The following is a 6,064-nucleotide window of genomic DNA, read 5'->3' on the forward strand; positions in this document are numbered from 1 at the left end:
TTGATGACACTGGCGGGCCGGATTTGGCCCGCGGGCCGTAGTTTGGAGACCCCTGGTCTAGAGTTCCTTTTCCTTTACGAAAACCAAACTGGAATTTAGAAAGAAGATGGTGTTCAGTGAACCAGTCTAGTCTATTTTTTATAAGATGTTCCATTATTTTGGAAAGACAGGATGATAAAGCTATTGAACGATATGAAGATCCTAAGTTGGGATCTTTACCACCTTTTAAAATTGGAACAACGTGTTGTTGCTTCCATTTATCTGGGATTAAGCCCGATGAAAATATTTGATTGAAAAACATGTTTTTACAGTATTTTTTGCAAGCTTTTTTCCTACATATAATAGCATCAGTATATTCTAAATCCTACCATGGAGCTGGATTTGGTTTAAGTGGATTTATAGAAGTAAAAGGAATGTGTCGAAGAGCAGTTTCTTTCAAAATGCCTATTAGATTGTCATAAGATTCTATGCATGATTCAGATGGTTCTAAAGAAGAAAGGTTTTTGTCAAGTTCAGATTGGAAACCAGATATTTTGGTTTTCTTAGATGAAAGTCTAAACTTAGTATTTGTTATTTAGTAAACAAAAATTTGAAATATCTAAAAAGTCAATAATATTTTACCTGATTTGTCTTTACTAGCACATCCCCAAACAGGAGAATGCGTATTAAAATCTCCCAGCAATAAAACTGGACAAGATATATTAGAAATAAGCTTATTCTACCAATTTACATCAAACACAAATGTTGGACTGCAATAAATAGATATTAATATAATGTTATAAAACCGAATAGCACAACTTTGGGTTTGGTTATTGTTGGGAGGAGAAACTGGGATTATTTCAAAAGAGATGCCATTTTTTATGAGGATGGCAGACCCTCCACCTGCGCTCCCATCGGGTCGGTCACACCTGACACAGGAGTAGCCGCTCACTCGAAAATGAAAAGAGGGTTTAAACCATGTCTCAGATATGGCCGCTGAAGAAATATAATATTTTTGAAGAAGAAAGAGAAGATTAGATTTATTGGAAATGGCGCTTCTGCAATTCCATTGAAGGAGAACCGCCATTATAATTTAAGGAAGTGGAGATGTTAGCAATTATTTTATTATTAGATATAATATTAAGAAGAAGAGTCAGTAATGTTTGTATAATGTCTGAATTTACGGATGGATTTTTAGAAAGACTAGTACTGTTGTTAAAGGCGATTCCATCGGGAGACTCATTTGATGAGTTTCTGTTAGGACGTAATAACATTGAATTGAATAATGGCTGATCACGAGATAAATAAGAAGGTTGACTTGTTTTCGGAGTGCGGAATGTAAAAGAGGTTTTTTTTAAACGAAGATTTATCTGAGACATGGTTAGGTTGTTTTGCAAGTGTTTGGGTAAATTGCGAAACATATAACGAAGATGGTATTGAAGTTATTTCGGCAAAAGTTGATTTTGAAGGTACAACCTTTTTGGAAGCCTCAAAATAGGACATATTTTGGGACGCCATTATGTGTTTGATATTTTTTTGTCTAGTATATTCAGGGCAGTTGTAGCTTGTTGCGTTATGGCAACCTGAACAATTTACACAGACAGGAGGAGAATTTTTGGGACAATCCTCTCCCAAGTGATCTTCGCTGCATGTAAAACAGCGAGGACTGGATCTGCATGCAGTTTTGGTGTGTCCGAAACGACAGCACCTAAAACACAAGATAGTCGGAAATATATATTGTTCGACTGGAAGGGAGTTGTAATGTAAAAATACATTTTTGGTAATTTTTGTCCTTCAAAAGTTACTACAATAGATTCTGAAGGAAGCCACTGAATTGTTTCCGATTTGGTGTCTTTATAATTAAGACAACGGATTTTTTAAATTTTACCAAAGTACTCGGGAACAGAAATTTCATCAATGATTTCCGAATCTGACATGTCAGTCGGAATACCCTTGATAATTCCCATTCGTGTTACCTGGTAGGAAGGGATAGTAGCAGAATGCAGATTGCACATAGAAGGAGATGTACAAAATATGTTTGCCGATCTATAGTCTTTGAATTCGACGGAAATTTTAAATTTTCCGAGGGATTTAACACCGCCAGAAGTGATATTTTTAATATTATTTCGGAATAAAAAGTTGCCAAAATGAATCGGGTGAATAGAATTGGAATTACCATCTCAGCTAATGTACACATACACGTTCAGGGTAGTAATTCGCCTGCTTAGCCAAGCAGCCTACTTGCAAGGCAGAATTCAAGTTCATAGGATAATTGCATTCCAAATTTTATGAAGGTTTCGGTTTGTGCTTGAAATTCTCGACCTGAGTACCTACAGCCTGTTGTATTGCTGTAAACTGTAGCTGACTTCGTGATTGGTAATCAAATAATGTTTTTGTCCGAATGACGTATTATTACTCCGAGTGTCCCCTATTTCAACAATCTACTAAATCCTACATTTATACTACCTACGAAAAAAATAACGTAAGATTGCAAACATATGAATAGGTACCTACTACTAAAATTATAATACCATTTCTAAAATACACCCATAAACAACAAAAACGAACTATATTTGCTCTAAAGTATTTTTTTAAATCTCGCGAGACATTTTAAATTCAAGGAACGTATTACACGGCGTTTCAGGGCCAGACCGCGAAACTTCAGAGGAACATTCCTCGTGGTTTTTTTTTTCCAAAAAGGTTTTTTATATATTTTTTTTATTATTTGAAAATGGAGTAAATCTTTAATTTCTCGGACTAGCATCCCTTCCATAAACCCTTACAAAAAAATATATATAACGCATTTGGCCAACGAAACAATACGTACCGGACGCGGACAAGAGAAGTGGCTGGGTGGGAGAGGGGTAAGTGTTTGTGGAAGGGATGCTTGTCCGAAAAATTAAGAATTTACTTCATTTTCAAATTACAAAAAAAAACAAAAATAAAATGAGTTTTTGAAAAAAATTTACCATGAGGAATACTCCTCTCAAGTTTCGCGGTCTGATTTGAATGTATAAACATTTTTTTGGAAACTATGTATCCGTATTACATATTGTATTAAATATTTTTTTTAAATACATATAAAATACGCGAGATAAAGGCGTTTTCTACGGCCGCGAAAGCGTTTGAAATAGCAGCCCAGGTTTTGATGTTTCTATAAGTGGAATGGTAGTTACAAAAATAATACACCATAGTTTCTTCAAAATTAGTTGGTTGAAGTTTTAAGCCATTATTTAAATCTTAAACCAACTGTATTCCAAAACTTATGATTTATGAAAACAAACGCACCAGTGATAAAATTGCCGTGGCTGAAATGTTCTCGAATTATTTTCCATCTGTTTTCAGCAAATCAAACATTGTTCCGACTGTTTCAAATACATACAAAATATCCAATAATATACTACCAGTTTAAAAAATCTAACATTAAAACTAATGAAGACATAATCAAAATATCTCTTAAAAATTTAGATGTTAGAAAGGGTCCAGGGTTTGGTCAGATATTAATTATGTTTCTATAAAACTTCGATAAAATTAACAACCACAAATATTGATTCAAAAGTTGGATGCAATCGGTATACATGCTGATCTTTTAAATAGGATGATATATTATTTGAAAATAGAACCTAGATTGTATGTATAAATAGATTTTGATCATTGCCATTAATTGTAGCATCTGGTGTGCCACAGGGCTCTAATCTCGAACCATTATTATTTTTAATTTTTATAAACGATCTTGGTTCCCTGTTAGTGAAATTACCTTTTCTATGCCGATGACTTTTGAACAGTTGAACACGCAATATTTAAAAAAGATCTTGATTCTTAAATGAATTGTGTGAACTGAATGATATGCACTTAAATTTTCAAAAATCGTTTAAAATATCCTTTAAAAGAAAAAGGACTCAAGGTTGTTTTATTTACAACATTAATAATATTAACCTTAACGCAGTAAACACAATCCGAGATCTTGAAATTACTTTCGACTCACGTTTAACATTTTTCAATCATTTCAATATTGTTAAAGATAAATCTTTAAAATGTTGGGCTTTATACACAGAATATCCAAGCCACAAAATGCTAATAAGTAACAAAAAATTTGTTAAAATAATTCTCCTGTTCGTAGCAATTTGGGATTCGGATGTATTGTTTGGTCAACTCATCATGTGATTTATAAAAATATGATTTAAACTATACAGAATTATTTTTTCATTCTTTGTCATTTGAGTGTAATATGGAAAAAAACATTTTGGTGTTATGAAGAGCTCTTGAAATATTTTAAAATTTGAAAGCCAGAAACTAGCAGACAAATTAAAGATACTATGTACTTGTATATTATTATTCACAATGATGTTGATTCGTTTTTTGTGTTAAAAATGTGCAATTGTACGTTCACGTTCCTCGTAGGCGTCTGAGATCACCTGATACCTTTTACATTCCAATTATTGCAAACAATATGGTACATTTGAACCCTTTTAAAAAATTGTTGAGACTCTATAATAAAATAGAAAAAATGCACATTGACATTTATCATAATTGAGTCAATGATTACCAAAATAATATTACTGTGTTACTGAAATCAAATGTCTAATAATTATTTTTGTGTATGTAAATTCATTTTTGTTTCTTTTATTACTTCTTATATCTTCTTATTTTCTCCTTTCTTTATTATAAAAACAATTACCTAGTCTATCTTTAACTCAATCAATCATTATTAGATACTCTAATTGATTTAATTGAGCTAAACTTATTTTATATAATTCATGAAAGAAAGAGGAGTGGTTGGTTATTGCGGATATAATATATGAAGAATGATACCAATGCTTAATTACAAATTGTATGTATTTAATGTATCATGGTTGAACTTCCAAATCAAATAACAAAAAAAATCGAATCATTTTTTTTCATGGGTAGTGTGTTATAAAATAAATAAATAATTAAATAATTTAGTATACCGATACAGTGCCGAGCACCTGCTCTCTCCTAAAAAGAGCACACGAAACTAAATATTTGGGAATAGTAATAATTTGGGAATAGATGTTTTAGATTACAGTAATTAAATCAGTATATTTTGCACCGTTCCAATCGGTCGCATTATATGGAATAATTGGATGGGGTGGTTGTTTGGAGTCAATTTTTAAATTGAGTAAGAGAGGAATCACCTATGCCTGTCAATCAAATGAGTCAACTAATTTGCTAACCGACAGACAATTTTATGTCAGGGTGATTCTAATTAACTTCTGGTTTTTAATAAATAAAATAGAACCCAACAAAATATTAAAACAATATGTGCGACGGGCATTAACTTTAGAATACCTCAAAGCAGAACTGCCTTTATAGGGGCATTTTATGATATTGGGCCCCATGTTTTTTAATATGTTATACCCTGACATTAATACGTGTTCTGTCAGTTGCAATGCATACGAAAAAATGGTGAGAACATGGACAAAAAGTGGACGTTTTAATATCCTGTAAATTGTTTTTTCGACATAATATTTCGTCTATTTTAATTTTTAAATGTCTCTTTATTCATTATGATTTTCGTTATATTCTGTGATTTACATATGTTATAATCTTTGTTATATTTAATTAGTACTTATATTTGTGTTATTTTTTTTATGTATTTTTTATTTTTGGGTATATTTTGTAATTTATACTTCTTTTTTAATTTTTATTATTACGTTATTATGTTTATTTTTTTGTATTACTATCATTAATTTTAATTGTCAAAGCATCATTGAATGAAAAAAGACATGTAATAAAAAAGCTCTTGCCTGAATACAGAAAATCCCTAGCTAGTCTGGATTGTCGGGACCTGAAATAAAGAACCTCTGCACATAATATTTATTTTATTTATTTATTAATTACATTATACATACATTTGTTAAGGACAGAGACACAGTTTATAGCAGTGAAATAAATTAATACATTTTTACCAACACTGTATTTCGTTACTCAAAAAATAAATGTGTTCAATAAATTATATCATACAGGCGCCGTCAGTTGGACGGGCAACAGTGACGTCGGTCGCGGGCTCGATTCCAACCAGTTGCTAATTTTTTTTCTATTGATTTAGGTGCTGTGGTGTATT

Source organism: Micrasema longulum, unplaced genomic scaffold (genome assembly GCF_059751315.1).
Source record: "Micrasema longulum isolate JH-2025_06_02 unplaced genomic scaffold, ASM5975131v1 h1tg003407l, whole genome shotgun sequence".
In the NCBI taxonomy this organism is placed as follows: domain Eukaryota; kingdom Metazoa; phylum Arthropoda; class Insecta; order Trichoptera; family Brachycentridae; genus Micrasema; species Micrasema longulum.